The sequence below is a fragment of the Eumetopias jubatus genome, unplaced genomic scaffold, assembly GCF_037043125.1.
Source record: "Eumetopias jubatus isolate StellerSeaLion01/CBP00866 unplaced genomic scaffold, mEumJub1_p1.0 scaffold_17, whole genome shotgun sequence".
NCBI classification, from domain to species: Eukaryota; Metazoa; Chordata; class Mammalia; order Carnivora; family Otariidae; genus Eumetopias; species Eumetopias jubatus.
In genome coordinates, this window is record NW_028274823.1 from 39,779,698 (window position 1) to 39,798,739 (window position 19,042).

General features: G+C 38.8%; 1 pseudogene; it reads left to right on the top strand.

The window, feature by feature from the left end:
• Window positions 1-7,439: 7,439 nt before the first annotated feature.
• LOC114205422 (bromodomain testis-specific protein-like) lies at window positions 7,440-10,218 on the top strand (annotated as a pseudogene).
• The last annotated feature ends 8,824 nt before the right edge of the window (window positions 10,219-19,042 follow it).

The following is a 19,042-nucleotide window of genomic DNA, read 5'->3' on the forward strand; positions in this document are numbered from 1 at the left end:
CTCACCAGGGGTTCCATGGGCCTTATCCTGGTCATCAGAAGGGGCAGTCAGGAGATAATGCACTGTCTGTCTCAGGACAACTTCCAAATGCTCCGGGGTACTAGAGAGCCTGCTGGGGAGTGCTTCCCACCTCAAGCCTGTCTGTTTGCATCTAGTCCTCTTCCATTGGGCCGGTCCTTGCAAATCCTACACAGACAGGTGCAGGGGTATGGCAGGTGCTCATCCTCTGACCCCATGTCCACGGGAGAAAACAGATAGCAGCCATGCCTCAGGGACTTCTGCAGGAGGCACCTGGCGCGGTAGGACAGACCAGTGAGCTGGTGTGTCTCCAGGGAGGGCAGCGCATAGTAGGAGTTCCCTCCTACAGCTGCATCCTGGGCCTCAGCTTGCTCCTAGCTCCCAGGGCCAGTCTAACGATATTTCAAGATTGGTCTTGTCCTGGGCCAGCTCGTATTAAGACCAGACTTTGTACGAGAGCCAAGAAAATGTAGATTGGCTTTACCATCCTCCCTGCAACCAATGTTTATCTTCAAGATGTAAGAGCCTGGAACATGCTCCTCTTCTCATGCTTTTTGAAAGCATTGGTGTCATTAAACATTCCCAGACTTTTGAACCTCCCAGGCCCTAACCCCGTACGCACATCGTGAAGCTCGGGGAAGGGGCACTGTCCTGCCAGGATACTGACTGATTTATCCCTCGGAGCTCAGGGGGATGGGCCAGGCTGTGACCAGCCTCTGTGCAGAGCTCCTCACTTGAATAGGAACTGTCAGGACGTGTGAATGAAACACAGAGCAGGACTCTGAAAGGCTCGTGGAGATTTATTATTTCAGACCCAAAAGCCTGTCTGAGTGAAGCAAGAAAATCAGCCTTCAGAGGCAGCTCACTGGGAACTGTGATTGATTTAAGTGTGCTGGGCAATCTCTGTTAGCCAGTGTTCTTATCACTTCTGTGCCCCCTCCCCAAGTCCAGTCCTTCAGGCAGCATAGTGATGGAGGGAGAACACAGATAACCTCTGGGCAGAGGGTCCTTCAGAGTCTATGGCACAGGTAGCAGGATTTATGGGGTGACCAGCTCCAGTGAAGGTAGAGAGAGCGGGTCAGAGGCTGCAGACCAGCCCTGAGGACTGTTGGCCTCATGTCCTACAGGTCATGATGGCTTTGATGGGGGTGCCCCTCAGACTTGCCTGGAGGGAAAGTGGCCTGGACCCCAGGGGCAAGGGGTTTCTGTAGTGCCCCGTGGATGGACTGGTCACAGGCTCTACACTCACTGGAGGACTAGTTTTTTATCAGTAGTCCCTGAGCTGCAGAAAGATGAGAAGGTCATCATCAAACATTGGTGGTGCCCCCTGGAGGAAGACATGAGTGCACCCACATTCACTCGGCTCCTTGCCCTGATGGGGATTCCTCAGGGCAGGCTCCTTGAGGGTGCTGAAGAAAGAAGCAATAAGTCCAAGAAGACCCGTTGTTCCATAACAAGCTTCCCCAAAACTTGGGCTTAAGATAACAACCACTTTATAATATCTCATGATGTTGCAAGTTGGAATTTGGTCAGAGCGTAACTGACAATTTTACCTCATGTGGTGTGGACTGGATTTACTTGGTGGTCATCAGCAGATGGCTAGATTGTCTGAAGGGCTCCAAATGTCTTTACTCACATGCCTTGTGCCTTGAAGGGGACGGAGGGAAGGGTAAGTCCAGCTGGGACCCTCTCCCTCTCCAACAGTGTAGATGGATTTCTCACACGGTGGTTCAGGGCTCCCAGAGCTGGTGTGTGTCACTTACACCATACTCTGTTGGTCAAAGGGGTCACAGGCTAGCCCACTTCAACGGGAGGGGACAGAGAGCTCCCTTTCCGAAGGAGGGATGTCAGAGAACTCGCGGGCATCCTGAACCTAATGCACCCACCTTCCCACCGACTATTTATTTATTCATTCAGGATTTATTGAGTCCTTACAATATATCAGATGCTGAACTGGATGATAAGGGAAAATTACGATAATACTAATATATACCAAGTGTTTATTATATGCCAGGCACTGATCTAAGTACTTTACATATACGGACTCATTTTCATTCTTGCAATAACTATTGTACAGATGAAGAAACTTCTGTACAGAGAAGTGAAAAGACTTGCCCAAGTTCCATACCTGGGAAATGGGAGAATCCAAGTCTGACCCCGCTCATCTCAAAGCCTGTACTCTTTCCCACTGTCCTGTAGTGCCTCCATTATCTAATCTGACATAGGTCTTGCTCCAAGCAGCTCCGGTTTTATGACTGAAGTAGGGCCTTCACCTGACACCATTTCCAGCAGAGAGAGCAGCCTACTGCTGCTGGGCGGTCAGGGAGGGGATTCTCCACCCAGAGTGCTGCTGCTGTGGGCTGCATGGAGGTGGTGTTGATCCACCTTTTACTTAATTTCGTTATTCTTTTTTTTTTTTAAGATTTATTTATTTATTTGAGAAAGAGAGAGAGAGAGAGCGTGCGCAAGTACAGGGGGAGGGGCAGAGGGAAAGGGAGAGATTCTCAAGCATACTCCTTGCTGAGGGGGGCGCCTGACACAGCAAGATCTGAGGACCGTGCGATCATGACCTGAGCTGAAATCAAGGGTCAGACAACTTAACCGACTGAGCTACCCAGGCACCCCTTAACTTCATTAATCTTAACATTTGTATCTTCTTTTGTCATGCTAAAATTCTCAGTTCCTTGCAACTCCAAAAAAATTACTTATGTGCTTTATCTTACAATTAAAGACATAAAAAACAGTCTCAACAACAATCCCAAAACTATCTCCAACAATATACTCATTGAAAGTATTTCTATTTTCACAGTTTTTATGTGTGCTTATGCCATAAGTCAATAGAGTTAGGTGTATTATTTCTTTCAACTGGCTTTTGTTTTTTAAGGATTTCATATTTTAAATTTAATTGTGTTATAATTCTATAAAAGATTTACAAGGTTGCACCCGCCAAAAGAAAGCCTACTGTGCAAAGTCCAGGTTTATCGCTGTTCCTTCCATCATGTTCTCTTCCTCCCCAAATGTAATTTTGTCATTGTTGCTGCTTTTCTCTGTTAGAAGTTCTTCCCTTTTATTGGTAAAACGGATACAACATAAACTTGATCACTTTAACCATTTTTAAATGCACAGTTCATTGACATTAATTACATAAACCCTGTTTTGCAACCATCACCGTGACCCATCTCCAGCAGCACTTCATCATCCTGCACTGGAAGTATACCTGTTAAGCCTAAATTCCTCATTGCCCCCTCCCCCACATCTGGTAATCATTGTTTTCCTTTTAGTCTCTATGAATTTGACTACTTGATGCCCTTATGTAAGTGGGATCATGCAGTGTCTGTCTTTTTGTGTGTGGCTTATTTTACTTTGTGGAATGTCTTCAAGTTTCAGGCATGTGAGAGCAGACATAAGGATTTCATTCCTTTTTTCACGCTGAATAATATTTCATTGTATGAGTATACCACATTTTGTTTATCCATTCATCCACCAATGGACATTTGTATTGTTTCATTCTTCTGCTGTTGTGAATATTAAACTTTCTGTTTAAGATAGTTGCAGATTCCCATGTAGTTCTAAGAAATCCTGGGTACTCTTTCTTCAGGTTTTTCCAGAGGGAACATCTCATAAATCAAAACCAGGATCCACTACAGTCCAATAGACACTATGTTGTACTATAATGTAAAATATAATATAGCAGGTAAAATGCAGTATTCTACATACAGTATCACAAACTAGATACTGACACCGATTGAGTCAAGATACTCTCTTGGGCCCACCCCTCCTATATTCTTAATATAACAATTGCCTATCTCCTTTCCATCCCTATAATTTTGTCTTTATTTTGCCTATATTCCTAATATAGAGATCTAATTTTGCCTATATTCCTAATGTAGGAATCTCCTAATTTCCTTTCCATCCCTATAATCTTGTCATTTCAAGATATTACATAAATGGAATTCAACTGCATATAAGCTTTTGGGATTGACTTCTCTAGTTCAGCATAACAACTTTGAGATTCATTCAAATTGTTGTATGTATCAGTGGTAGTTTTCTGTGTTTGTTTGTTTTAATTGCTGAGTAGTACTCCATGGCATGGATATACCACTATTTTTTTCAACCATTTACTTACTGAAAGGTATCTGGGCATTTCCAGTTTTTTTGGCTGTTATACTGCAATGAAAATCTATATACCAGTTTTGAATGCACATAAATTTCTGTTTCTCTGGGATAAATGCCCAAGAGAATGATTTCTGCATTGTATGGTATTGCATGTTTTGTTTTATAAGAAACTAACAACATGTTTTCCAAAAGAACTGTGTAATCTTTTATTCTAGAAGCAATGTATGAGTAGTCCAATTTCTCTGCATTCTCACGGACATATGGTGTTGTCATTATTTTTTATTTCAGCTAATCTGATAAGAGTGTGGTGATATCTCATTGAGATTTTAATTTGCATATTTTAATGGCTAATGATGTTGAATATATTTTCATGTGCTTATTTTCCATCTGTTTATTCTCTTTAGTAAAATGTTCATTTTTTTTGCTCGTCTTCTAATTAGATTTTTTTAATGTTGAATTTTAGAGTCCAGATATTAGTCCTTTGTCAGATATGTGATTTTCAAATATGTTATTCCATTCTATAGCTTGTCTTTTTATATTGTAAAAGACTTTTTCACAGAGCAAACTTTTTTTAAAATTTTTATGAGGTCCAGTTTATTAATTATTCCTTTTATGAATTGTGCTTTTGGTGTCAAATCTTTGCCTAGTAGTAGATTTTAAATCTTTTCAATTTTGGGGGGAAATGTTATAGTTGTACATTTTAAATTGAAGTCTGTGATCCATGTTGAGTTAATCTTTTTATAAGGTATGAGGTTTACATTAAGGTTCATTTTTTACCTATATGTCACCTCTTCCAACACCGTTTGTTAAAAAGGCTATCTTTTCTCCATGTAATTGCTTTTGCACCTTTGTCAAAAATCAATTGGGCATATTTGTGTGGACATATTTCTGACTTACCTCTTCTGGTCCATCGATCAGATGTACCTGTTTCTCGGATATTACCAGAGTCTTGATCGCTGTCAGCTATATAAGTCTTAAAGAGTAAGTAGGTAGGCAGATTCCTCCCACTTTATTCTTTTTTTTTTCAAAATTATTTCAGCTCTTCTAGTTTCCTTGCCTTTCCAAATAAATTCTATGATAAGCTTTCTTATATCTAAAATTCTTGTGGTTTTGATAAGAATGGTTTTATTTTATTTTTTTATTTTTTAAAGTTTTTATTTATTTATTTGAGAGCAAGCAAGAGAGTCAGTGAGAGAGAAAGAGAGTGCATGAGCAGGGGGTCGGGCAGAGGCAGAGGGAGAATCAGGCTCCCTGCTCAGCGGGGAGCCCGATGCGGGGCTTGATCCCAGGACCCTGGAATCATGACCTGAGCCAAAGGCAGACGTTTAACGGACAGAGCCACCCAGGTGCCGAAGAATGGTTGTAAAACTATATATTGGTTTGAGGGGGATTGACATTTTTACTATGAAAATCTTCAATCCAGGAACATTATATGGCTCTCTATTTACTTAAAACTTTGATTTCTTTCACCAGAGTTTTGTGGTTTTCAGAGTATAAGCTCCTTACATATTTCACTGAATTTATCCCTATGTATTTTTTGAGCAATTGTAAGTGGTATTGTATTTTTAATTTTGGCATTCACATGTTAACTGGTAGGATATAGAAATATAATTGATTTTTGTATGTTTCTCTCATACCCTGTGAACTTGCTGAACTCATTTATTAATTCTAGGAATTTTCTTCTTTTAAAAACATTTCATTTAGGTAATCATGCTATCTGCAAATCCTGTTTATTCTGTTAAAATCAGCATTCCTTTTACTTTCTTTTCTTACTTTCTTTCTATTCCACTAGCCAGAACTTCTATATATGCAACATCCTTGCCTCATCTCCACACTTACAGGACAGTATTTAGTCTTTCATCATTAATATGAAATTAGCAGTGGGGTTTTTGTAGACACTCTTCATCAAGTTGAAGAAGTTCAGTATTCCTAGTTTTTTGAGAACTTTTAGATTAACAAATGCTACATATTTGCAAATAATTTTTCTACATTAACATAATCATGTGATTTTTTTTCTACTTCAGCCTAATGATATGGTAGATCACATTTATTGATTTTTAATATTGAACCAACCAGGCATCTTTGATATAAGCCTTGTTTGGCTGTGGTGTATAATTTTTCTTCATATATTGCTGGATTTTATTTGCTAATATTTTGTTAATGATCTTTTCACATCTATATTAATGAGCGATATTGGTCTGTAATTTTATTTTTTATATTGTATATGTCTGATTTGGGTATCTAGATAATGCAGCTTCATAAAATAAATTGGGAAGTGTCCTTCATCTAACATTTCTGGAACAAATTGTGTAGAATTGGTGTCAATTCTTTAGAAATTTGATAGAATCCTCCAGGGAAACCATCTGAGTCTGGCAATTTCTCTTTAGGGGAGTATTAATTATGAATTTAATTTCCTTAATAATTTTAGAGCTATTAAATGATTGATTTCCCATTTGATGAGTTGTAGTAGTTCTTCCTTTCCAAGGAGTTGGTGTAATTCATCTATGTTTTTCAGTTCATATATATAGGGTTCCTCCTAACATTTTCACATTACTTTTTCTTTTGTATGCAGTGTCAAGTCATATTCCTTGACTAATTCTTAATACTGCTACTTTGTACCATGTGTCTTTTTACTTTGCCGGTCTTATTAGAAGTTTGTTAATTTCACTGATCTTTTCGAACAACAAGCGTTTTGAGTTACTGATTTTATTTATTTTCTGTTTTCTTTTCCTAAAATTTCTATTCTGATCCTTATGATTTGTCCCCTTCTAATTGTTTTTGGCTTATATTTGTCTTGTATTTCTAGATCCTTGAAGTGGAACCTTAGTTTATTGACTTGAGGTTTTTCCTCTTTTCTAATGTGTTATAGTGCTATATATTTCCAACACAGTACTGTGTCAATGGCGCCCCCTGAATTTTAATAATGTTACATCCTAATTTTCATTCAATTTGACACATTTTAAAAATTTTTCCTTAGGTTGCCGCCATTAGGACGAGAGCTGGCTGCGACGGTCGGTGAAGAATGGCTGCCTCGCACCGCTTCATCTTGTGCAAGCTGGCGGGAACGATCAGATAAGGCCTTTTTCACACAACGTGACACAGCCTCTGCGTGGACTACTGCTTTGGGGTCCGGGCCTTCGGTGCGACGCTGAGCGGGAAAGAACCGTTTTTTCCTCTTCTTCCCTCCCCCATCAACACTGTGCAACCGGCGAGGCCGTTGGGGAGGCCATCCCCGTGCGTGCCCTGCTGCCCAGGACATGTACTTATAGGCAACATTATAATATCAGGATTTGACCCTGTTGACAATGTCTCTGTCAAGTCGGCAAACAGCTATTGTTAACCCTCCACCACCAGAATATATAAATACTAAGTAGAATGGGCGATTGACAAATCAACTGCAGTATCTACAAAACGTTGTCCTGAAGGCTTTATGGAAGCATAGTTTTTCCTGGCCTTTTCAGCAGCCTGTGGATGCTGTGAAACTAAAGTTGCCAGATTATTACACCATTATAAAGACCCCAATGGATTTAAATACAATTAAGAAGCGCTTAGAACATAAGTATTATGTGAAGGCTTCAGAATGTATAGCAGACTTCAACATAATGTTCTCAAAATGTGATTTATAAAACAAGCCTGGAGATGACATTGTTCTTATGGCACAAGCTCTAGAGAAGTTGTTTAGGCAGAGATTATCTCACATGCCACAAGAAGAACAAATTGTGGGTGATAAGGAAAGAATAAAGAAAGGCATTCAACATAATGTAGCAGTTCCTTCTGTTAAAGAAAAACAATCCCCCAAAGCACTGGAAAAAGTATTTAAGCCGCAAGTGATTCCCTCTGTATTTCCTGAGACATCAATTTCTCCTTCAAACATGGCACAAGGTACTCCACTCGACTCTACCTCACAAACAGTGGCCCAAGTTACAAGAGGTGTGAAGAGGAAAGCAAATACCACAACTCCTACAACTTTAGTAGTTAAAGCAAGTGGTGAATCTTCCCCAACACTTGCAGAAAAAAAATCAGTGAAAATGCCACCTATAAATGTGCTGAAGACTGTTTTGCCAGATTCTCAGCAACAATGTAAAGTTGTAAAGAATGTTAAAGTGACCGAACAGTTAAGGCACTGTAGTGAGATTCTTAAAGAAATGCTTGCAAAGAAACACTTATCCTATGCATGGCCCTCTTATAACCTTGTTGATGTTAATGCTTTGGGGCTCCATAACTACTATGATATTGTGAAAAATCCAATGGATCTTGGGGAATTAAGGGAAAAATGGACAACCAAGAATATAAAGATGCATATGAATTTGCTGCAGATGTTAGATTAATGTTCATGAATTGCTACAAATACAATCCTCCAGATCATGAAATAGTGACAATGGCAAGAATGCTCCAGGATGTTTTTGAAATGCATTTTGCGAAAATCCCAGATGAACCTGTTGAGAGTATGCCTGTCTGCTCCGTCAAAACAGATACCACAAAAATCCTTGGTAGAGAAAGCAGTAGTGAAGCTTCCTCTGAAGATAACTCTTCTGGTGATTCTGAAGATGAACGAGTTCAACGTCTTGCAAAGCTTCAGGAGCAGCTGAAAGCTGTTCAATCAACAGCTACAGGTTCTCTCCCAAGTCCCTCTCTGTAAGCTAAAGAAAAAGAATAAGTCTAGAAGGGAAAAGAAGAAAGAAAAGGCTAATAACAGAGATGAAAATCCAAGAAAAAAGTTTAAGCAAGTGAAATTAAAGGGAAAGTCCAAAAACAATCAGCCAAAGAAGAGGAAACAACAGGTGTTTGCTCTGAAACCTGAAGCTGAGGCTAGTGCTAAGCCTATGAACTATGATGAGAAAAGGCAGCTAAGCTTGGATATAAACAAACTCCCTGGAGAAAAACTTGGGCGAGTCGTTCATATAATACAATCAAGAGAGACTTCTCTGAGAAATTCCAACCATGACGAGCTAGAGATAGACTTTGAAACACTGAAAGCATCAACACTGAGAGAACTAGAAAAGTATGTTGCCACACGTCTACAAAAAAGACTGCTAAAACCTCATGGTAAGAAAATAACGAAGTCCAAAGAAGAATTTCATTCACAGAAAAAACAGGAGTTGGAAAAGTGGTTACTAGATGTCAATAATCAATTAAATTCTAGAAAATGTCAAACAAAACCTGAGAAAGCTCAGCGCCCCGCCCCCGGCTGTTGGAAGTGGTTCCCAGCTGAGCGAGAGCAGCAGCAGCAGCAGCGGCAGCTCATCAGAGATCGAGAGCAGTAGCAGCGATTCAGGCTCGTCCGACAGCAGTGATTCTGAATCAGAAATGTTTCCTAAATTTACTGGAGTAAAACAGAATGATTCTCCTAAAGAACAAGTAAAGATACAGTCTTCTGTGCAAGATAAAGCATCTGCAAAAACCACCCTTGTTTGTCAGACTTCATATTCATGTGAAACACCACCAAATCACCACCAGTTACCATTTAATCATCAAGAAGTAGAACATTTAGAGTGTGAAAAACATTTCACCTTTACAAATTCTGCCTCCCTCAGGTGATTCTGAACAACGTTTGAATGGCCTAACTGTGACTCATCAGTCTGGTGATAATGACACAGCGGTGTTAGAATCTGAACGTCAAGTACCTGTGCAGAAGGATATAAGATCAAGAATGCAGACTCTTGGAAAAGCTTAGGCAAACCAGTCAAAACATCTGGTGTACTGAAATCCTCAGATGAGCTCTTCAACCAATTTAGAAAAGCAGCAATAGAAAAAGAAGTAAAAGCTCGAACACAGGAACTAATACGGAAACATCTGGAACAGAATACAAAGGAACCAAAAATATTTCAAGAAAATCAGAGGGAACTTGGCTTCACTCAAGAATCTTTTTCAAATAAGACGCAAAACCAGTACCTTGGAGAAGAACAGAAAGAACATCAGCAGTCTTCGGAAGCTCAAGATAAATGCAAACTCTGGCTTCTCAAAGACCGTAATTTAGCAAGGGAGAAAGAGCAAGAGCGGAGGAGGAGAGAAGCAATGGCTGGTACCATTGATATGACTCTTCAAAGTGACATTATGACAATGTTTGAAAACAACTTTGATTAAAACTTACTAAATTAACCATCAACTTAAAATGAATGATATAAAAGATTAAAATGCATATGGTAAAATGATTGCTTTCAAACACCAAGATACCAATCTTATATTGTATTTTGACTGCTCTAAAATCATTAAACAATTTTCACATATATTTTTAATAGCTATATGTTCATTTTCTAAATGGTATAATTTACAGGAAATTTCATAAATTTGGATCCTAAAAATTGAATAAGTTCCCAGATGCTATTCATTTTATAAATAATTGTCTGCTATGTATTATAGGCCCTGTCAAAGCAGTGAAAATCCAAAAGAGATAGCCCCTTCTTGTTTAAAAACGAAATATATATAAAAGTGTATCAAAAACAGCCCCTGTTGAGTTTTTAACTTTTAAAACAAATACCTATCTGCCTTAAAATATTTAGAATCTCTAACAAATAATACTTGCTTTTTTCTGTCAGGTTACGTAAGATTTTCTGCTGATTCTGTATGCAAAATTTATATTGAAATTTAGTTTAAAGAGAATGTTACCTATGGTTTGGTTGATGTTAAATTTGAGCAAAATAATAGTAAATATTGTGATGTAAGTTTCTATAGGAACTTATACAATTCTTATATGCATATGTGATAGCATTGAATGTTTACATTTTTACTTAACTGTGTAGTCTTTAAATCTGTAAATTATTTTTGTTTCATCATTCTCAAGCTGCAATTATGTATAAATCATGTGTGTCCACTTCATATATTTTAACATTTTGGACTCTTGAAGTGTAACATGATTCAGGCCCCTTTATAATACCATCTAAAGTAAAAATTCAAAGTGAGTGCGTATTATAGAGAGAAAGAGAAAAAGTTTTCTTGACTTCATTTGTTTTTATAATCAATATATTTTTTTTGAAATATCTAAACGACAACCATTTTAAAAATATGATCAACTAGTGGCTAAAATGGTGGTGAAATCTTCATGAAACATAGCTAGAATTAAAGTGGTAGTCATACCCGTTCAACTATAGCTCTTTTTTTTTTTTTTAGATTTTATTTATTTATTTGAGAGAGAGAGAACACAAGCCAGGGGAAAGAGCCAGAGGGAGAGGTAGACTCCCCACTCAGCAGGGAGCCTGATGTGGGGCTCGATATGGGGCTTGATCCCAGGACCCTGGGAGCATGACCTGACCGGAAGGCAGATGATTAACGGACTGAGCCACCCAGGCGCCCTTCAACTATGGCTATTTTTAAGCAAGGATTTAGTATGTATATACTAAGTAGTTTGCGTTATTTTCCTAAAAGATCATCATAGATTAGATTTATCTCTATATATTTTAGCATATATATATTTTTAGGACGATACATCAGATACACATAGTGGTTAGCTCTAGGTGATGGAATTACAGTGTGTTTGTGTTTTTCATTTAAGACATTTCAGTATTTTCTGGTTCTTTTTAATATGATGTAATACTTTTAAGATCTGTGGGAAATTTTCCATTTTGAAGAGAGAATGAAAATAGTAAGGATTTACTTCTGTCAAATACACATTAAATCTTTCAACGGCTGCCTTTTGAACAACTAATAAAACTGATGAATCAATAAAAAAAATTTTCCTTAATATTATTTTTGACCCATGCATTATTTTAAAGTGCTTTGTTTAGTTTTCAACTACTTGAAAATTTTCCAAATCTTCTTTTGTTGATTTTTAATTTGATTCCACTGGAGTCAGAGAACAATTGCTGCAATTTCAGTTCTTTTAGTTCTTGTTGGTTTTGTTTTATTGCCCAGGTTATGGCCGCCCTTGGTCTATGTTCTGTGAATCCTTGAAAAAACATGTATTCTGCTGCTCTTGAGTGAAATGTTTTATACATGTCCAGTATAACCTGTTGGTTAATATTGTCACCAAGGTTTTCAGTATTCCTCTGATTTTCTGTCTAGCTTTTCTAGCAATTGTGAGAGAGATGTCGAAAACTCCAACTGTAATTATGGATTTGCATATTTCTCCTTTCAGTTCTATCAGATTTGCTTCACATAACTTGCAGATTTATTGTTTGTTCCATACATGTTATGATTGTTATATCTTCTTGATGGATTGACTCTTTAATCATTATATGTCTCTTTCCATCTGTAGCAATTTTCTTTGCTAATCTCTGTCTTTTAAATGGTACATTTAGACCACTTAATAGAGTTATTGATGTGTTAGGGATTAAACCTGCAATTTTATTTTTTATTTTGTTTATTGTCTTTGTGTGTGTGTGTGTGTGTGTGTGTGTGTGTGTGTGTTTTCTACCTTCCTGTGGGTTCTTTGAATATGTTTTTAGACTTTTATTTTGATTTGTTTATAGTGTTTGTGAGTACATATCTTTATATAACTGTTTTAATGGTTGATCTACATAATATATAAATCACAGTCTCCTGGTGTCATATTTACCAATTCAAGTGAAATGTAATTTCTTTATGTTCCTCTACTCTTCCCCATTTATACACTTAAAACCATTATCAGGTAGTGTTAAATTTTTTTTCAACCATCAGTCGTCATTTAGGAAAGCCAAGAGTATTACAGAATATTACAGTACTATGGTACTCTAGAGTATCACTATTTAATTTACCAATAGTTTCTCTTATGCATTCATTTTTCCTTCCTAATGTTCTGAGGTTCCTTCTTCCTTTCTCTTTTGAGACTTCCTTTAGCCATTCTTTTAGGTTAGGTCTGCTGGTGATAAACCCTTAGTTTTCCTCTGTCTGAGAATATCTTGCTTTCCCCTCATTCCTGAAAGATATGTTCACTGGGTATAGGATTCTGGGTTGACAGTTCTTTTCTTTCAGCATTTAAAAAATGTTCCACTTCCTTCTGACCGCCATGGTTTTTGATGAGAAATCCACTGTCACCTGAATTGCTTTTCCCTATAAGTAATGTAATACTCTTGTTTTTTTTCGTGATATTTTCTTTGTCTTTAGTTTCTAAAAGTTTAACTATGAAGTGTCACAGTGTATATTCTGAGGGCTTATCTTGTTTGGGGTTTGCTCTGATTCTTGAATCTCTAGATTTATACCTTTCCCCCGCAAGCTTGGGATGTTTCAGCCACTATTCTCTTGAGGACTTTTGTAGCCATATCCTTTTCCTCCTCTCCTTCTAGGACTCCAATGACACAAATGTTAGAATTTTTGTTATAGGCCCTGAGGCTAGGCTCTATTAATCTTTGTCAGCCTATGTTATTTCCGTTGTAAAGACTGGATAATTTCTATTTGTCCATTCACTGATTCTTGCCTGTGATTCTCCATTCTGCTGTTGAGCCCATTCCATTGAGTTTGTTTGCTTGTTTTTAATTTTGGTTATTGTATTTTTTAGTTAGAAAACATCCATTCTGTTTGGTTTTTCTTTATGTCTTCCGTTTCTTTGCTAAACGTTTTCTTTTTTCATTTGTTTTAAGCACATTCATAATTGCTCATTGAAGCATTTCTGTGATGACTGATTTAAAAATCTTTTTTAGATAACTCTAATATTTCTGTCATCTCAGTTTTGGCATCTTTTGATTACCTTTTTCCATTCAGTTTAAGATCCTCCTGGTTTTCAGTATGATGAGTGATTTTTTTATTGAATTCTTGTCACTTTGCGTATTATGTTTTGAGATTTTGCATCTTATCTAAACCATCTGTTTTAGCTGGCTTTTTCTGATAGTGCTCCACCAAGGAAAGGGAGATTTGTTGTGTCATTATGGCCAGATGGATTTAAGAATCCAGTTTTCCCACTTGGCTTCCATTGGTACCCAAGATGGGAGGAGCTTCTCATTACTGCTGGGCAGGGACAGGATTTCTATCTCCCCACCAAGCCTCCACTGGTACCTCTCTCTCTGGGAATGATAGATATACCTTGTAACTTCTCTCCACATGGATCCACTGATGTCACAGATAGTGTGACCTCATTATTACTGAGTGGTGGTGAGGGTCCCGACTTTCCTCTATCACCTCCTTTGTCACCACCCCAGTGGGGAAGGGAAGGTGCCTTATTACTTCACGGTAAAAATGGAAGTCCAGGCTCCGCATATGGTGTCCATGACACTGTGCATAGAGAGAGGCTCTATAATTTGGTAGAGATGAAAGTCCTGGCTCCCCACTCAGGCTTCTCTGATACTGCATCAACAAGAGTGTTGGGCTACCTCCTGACAGAGTGATGAAGTCTAGGATCGTCACTCAGCTTTTGCTGCCATGGAAGTAGGTGGGGTCACTTTTTTTATCTGGGGTGTTTGATTGGAGTAGAGTCATTATTTTGTCTTGCTGGGCTGCTTATTTCATAGTCCTCTGGCTTAGGAGAGTAGGCTCTTGTTTAGTGGTCTTTTGTTTTGTTTTATCCATAACCATTGGTACTTCTAGGTAGCTGTCTTCTTCAGCTCCATGTTTGGAAAATATGAGGAAAAAGAAGACCCACAGAACTAACCAAAATGTGGGCCTTCGTTCCCAAAGTTCTTTGGTGGTCTTCCTTCTCTCTACTTTATAGTCCATCTAATGTTTGCTCTATATGTACTGTCGAGTATTTTAGTTGTACTTAGCAAGAAGAATAAGAAAAAAGTACATCTACTCCATTTTTCCAAAAGTGGAAGTCTCTTGTACTTGTTTAATATGGAAAATATCTACATACATGTTTATTCCTTTTGTTCATAAGTATATGGTAGCATAATATACATACTTTCTTGCCCATCTTGCTTTGTTTACTTCAAACTGTATCCTGAAGAGCACTCAAGGGAATATGTAGAGCTATTCCTTATTTCTTTTTATTTCCTCAGATTAATCCTTTGTGTGACTGAACTAAAGTTTATTCTACCAGCTCCTTATTGATAGCCATGGGTGTTTGTTCTAATCTTTTTTATACTATTATGAAAAATAGTCCCATAATGAATTACTTTGTACCTACACCTACATCTTATCATATTTTTACCATCTTTGGGATGGATTATCAAAGCATATGTAAGTTTGATACCTCTTCATAATATTTTTTTAATAGTTGAAACTGACATACTGAGGAAGTTTTGGACTTCAGCCTTAATAAAGACACTGCTTGTACCAGCAACTTATTTTCAGTATATTTTCGACCAAGCTAAACTATCCCTCTAGACTCCAGTTTTCTCAAATCTATTGTAATAATAGCAACCCTGTGCAGGGTTTTTCTTGTGTGTGTGTCCCATTAAGTTTTGGACATTGTTTCAATTGCTTCACTTACTTCACAACAGTTCAGTGAAGTCATTATCAAAACTTTCATTTCATAATCAGTGACTTGGAAGGATGTAGGAGAAACTCAAGATTTTCCTTTTATTCCTGCCTTCTGTGTAAAAAAGTAAAGAACTACTGCCTATGTTTCAGAGTGTTGCAAGGATCAAATGAGATAATAGCTATAAAGCATTTTTAAAGCATGACTTGTAAAGTACACATCCATTTTTACAGTCATTTTACTTTCCTTGGGGAGATTTCATGGAAACCAATGTCTATTTTCATCATGGTATTTAGTAACTTTCGTTTAGGACAATCTCTTGTGTGGGTGGTTAAAGTCACTTATTTCACGGCAACTCCATGCCTCACTTCCTTTTTAGAGGTGGTCCTCTCAACACGTTTCATTCCTCTGAGGACATTGTCCCCATTCACTATGCAAACCCTGTGTCCTGACAGAAGTTCCCTGTGCAGCACTATCTCCTTAGAGGTCTTCTCAGGTCAGTCTGACTTGCATGTGTCTGAGACCCTTCCCCTGCCAACACACACATTTCCAGGGAGCCAGAGCAATGTGGGTGAAGTTCAAGGGTGCTCAAGGGAAAGGGAGAGACTATGGGTGAGGGCGACAGTGCTGACTATCAAACTGATGTGAATTAGGATTGGGAGGGGCTCCCAAGCTCTTGGGGGTTTTCTGGTCTTTGCTCATTCTTTGGCAATGGTACATCAAGTACCTATTTGTATCCACTCTCAATCTGACAATGAGGGGAAAAGATTATTGGTATTGGAGATAAAGTAAATCTTGTCAAAGCATGATTAAAATCTAATTTTATTATTAGCTCTACATTAATTATTTAGAATATAATGATTGTGCTCCAGATGTCATTTTCAAGTGTAAGGGAAACAAAAAGCACAACAATTTAAGCAGAAAAATTGTTACAAGTTGACGATGAAAAAATGGCAAAAGGTTAGACTCAATTAAAACAATCTGCTATTGTTTTCTGTTGTTCAGCTAAGCCTTTTATTTTAAAAATGTGAAAAATGAAACCTCCACAGCATGAGTTTGGCACTCGGTGGCCTGTCCTCCTCATCCTACAACAGGCTTGCAGATGGCCTGGTGAGTAAGAGGATGGCTTGTCATACCCTTGCCTTGTGACTTCCCGCCTCCTCATTGGCTCCTTTTCTGCTGAAAGACTTAATTTTGTTGTTGTTGAAAAGATTGTAAAATAAGTAAATTAATTATTTTATTTTTTCTAACTGTAGCCTTTCTGTCCCCCCTTCCAGATTTCCTGGACCTTGCCCATTGGAGGGGTGACTGACTCAGTCTGGGTTGGGTTCAGGAATCTGCAGTTCTAACTCACAGAGATGAAACACCATGTTTTATTGATAAGTGTTTAACATTTCCTCCTTTCTCCTGTTCCTGCCTTGTTCCCATGACATGCTGATGGAGCAGAAGACACTCAAGATGGTGCCTTTTGTGTAGTTCCAGAAGTTTCCTCAGATGGATGGAAATTTGCGTTTTTCTATAAATACATGGTCTATTATTATTTTTAAACAGGCACTCAGCCCCCTGCACAGTCAATTAAGGATTGATTATATTTTCCTAACATTGTTTACTCCCATATATATGAAGCAGGATGCCTTGACTGAGCTGCCTATGGCTTTTGTTTTGTTTATCTTTCTTTGGTTCTTATTGTTCATTTTGTTTTTCTTTAATGAGTATAGAACAGATAGGATCTGGGGGAAAATGCCACTTTAAACCTGGAAGTATTTTTCAGATTTTGCCAGATGTGGACAAGATGTGGACACTCAGTTCAAGAGACTGCAGGAAGGGCATGGTGGCCTGAAGTTCAGATCATGTGGAAGGAACACTGTAAACAAGGAATGGCCTAGGAGGGCAAATGTGAATTTGAAGAGTGCCTTTGCAGGTAGCACTTGGAATAATCTAAGACGTCCCAATGCATATGATCCCTGGTACAGGGAGGCAAGCTGGATGGCAGGTGGACAGTGAATGCTAGACAGGACCTAGGGACAGTGAGCCTGGGGAGGTTGGTACCAGGAAGGGCACATACAAAGTCACTCCTTGCACATGAGCTTCCTTCTACTCATGAATCTTGAGCCCAATTTTGTCAAACTCACCAAAAACATTTGCCAAGTTGCTGTAGAGAATACTAGGAATGGAGAATTAGAGGGAGGGCAGGGTCTGCTCTGGGGACTGCTGGAGGAGGTAAGGAGCACACAACTTCAAGGAGGCTGGAGGCGAGGTCTGTTGAGCAGAGATGAACAGCCCTGAGCCCACTCCAAAGACATCAAGGTGAGAGCCTTAGGGGAACTGCGGTTCTATAAGAACTGGAGGTATCTCAGAGCTCTCGAAATTTGTGGCATCAACAACAATGACCTAATTTTCACTGAGGGGTCTGTGAAAGCTGAATGTTCCTGTCACCTGTTTTGTCTAATTCTCAGAAACGCCTGTGAGGTGAGTCTTAACTCCATTTTATAGATGGGTAAACTGACAACCAGAGAAATTGATTGGTTTTTCCCAAAGTCATTGACCTAGTAAGTGGTGGAGCTCAGATTCAAATCTGTACTTATGAGCAGGGTGAGGTTTTCCTCTCTCCATCAGTCCTTCATAGAGAGAAAAGTGGGAGATAAAAGACACAAAAATAGCAAAGAATGTCCCAAAGTAGGTTGAATAAGCTTTCCATACTGTCAAAGGAAAGTTTCCGTGACTGTAGAGAGCATTTTCTATAGAAGATCCAGAAGACCAAACTCTCTGCATCTAGTTTCACCAAGGAAAAAATTGGAAGAAGTAGACTATCCAACCCTAGGGGGAGGCAGACAGGTACACATATTCTGGGGTTTGTGATGGGGAGAAATAGGAATGGAAACCACAGAGAAAACATATCTCATGGCTGCCCACAAAGAGCTCTGTGGTCTGATGGGAAGAAGATAGTTTATCATCTGGGGTCTCTGTGTATTTGTGACTGTCCAACAGTGATGCTTTCTCTCTGCTGCCAATGATCTTCAAGGCATTAAGCAGAGATATTTGTGGTGATGTTACCTGGGCTGTTGAATGGCCATTTCTCAGTATTTCTTAGAGCTTAATGGAGTTGAGTGATTTTCTACCATGACCGAATAGCTCCAGCAAAAGCAATGACTTTTAGTGGGAGGGACCTTGGTGGAGAAGACTATGACCTCTTTCCTGGCGTGGAGTTATACTGAGAGTGCCTGGTTTGGACAGAAAGGTGGAGTTACACTTGACCATAGGAATTTACAAAACAGACTTCTTTGAAGGTGATACTGAGTGTGGGAGCCCTAAGCAATGGTGTGTTCTAATTAAGACTTTGAAAAGATAAGGTTGGGTTGACCCCGTAGAAGGAAGGATGATCCATAAGAAATATGTAAAGCTACAAAGACCTAAGCTTGGCAGCCCATGAAGGGCACCAGAACAGGGTAGAGAAAGCCGAGAGAGAACACATGCCAGGGGAGAAAGTATTTAACCATGGGTTAGAGAAACATGCAGGGTTGAAGGGACATGGGCAGAGCTGCAGGCAGGATGGGAAGGCATAGGGGCCTGGAGGATATGTCTGACTGCTGGCTTTTCTTTAACTCTTTGGCAGGGTAGACTTACTAAGAAAACACCTGCTAAGTT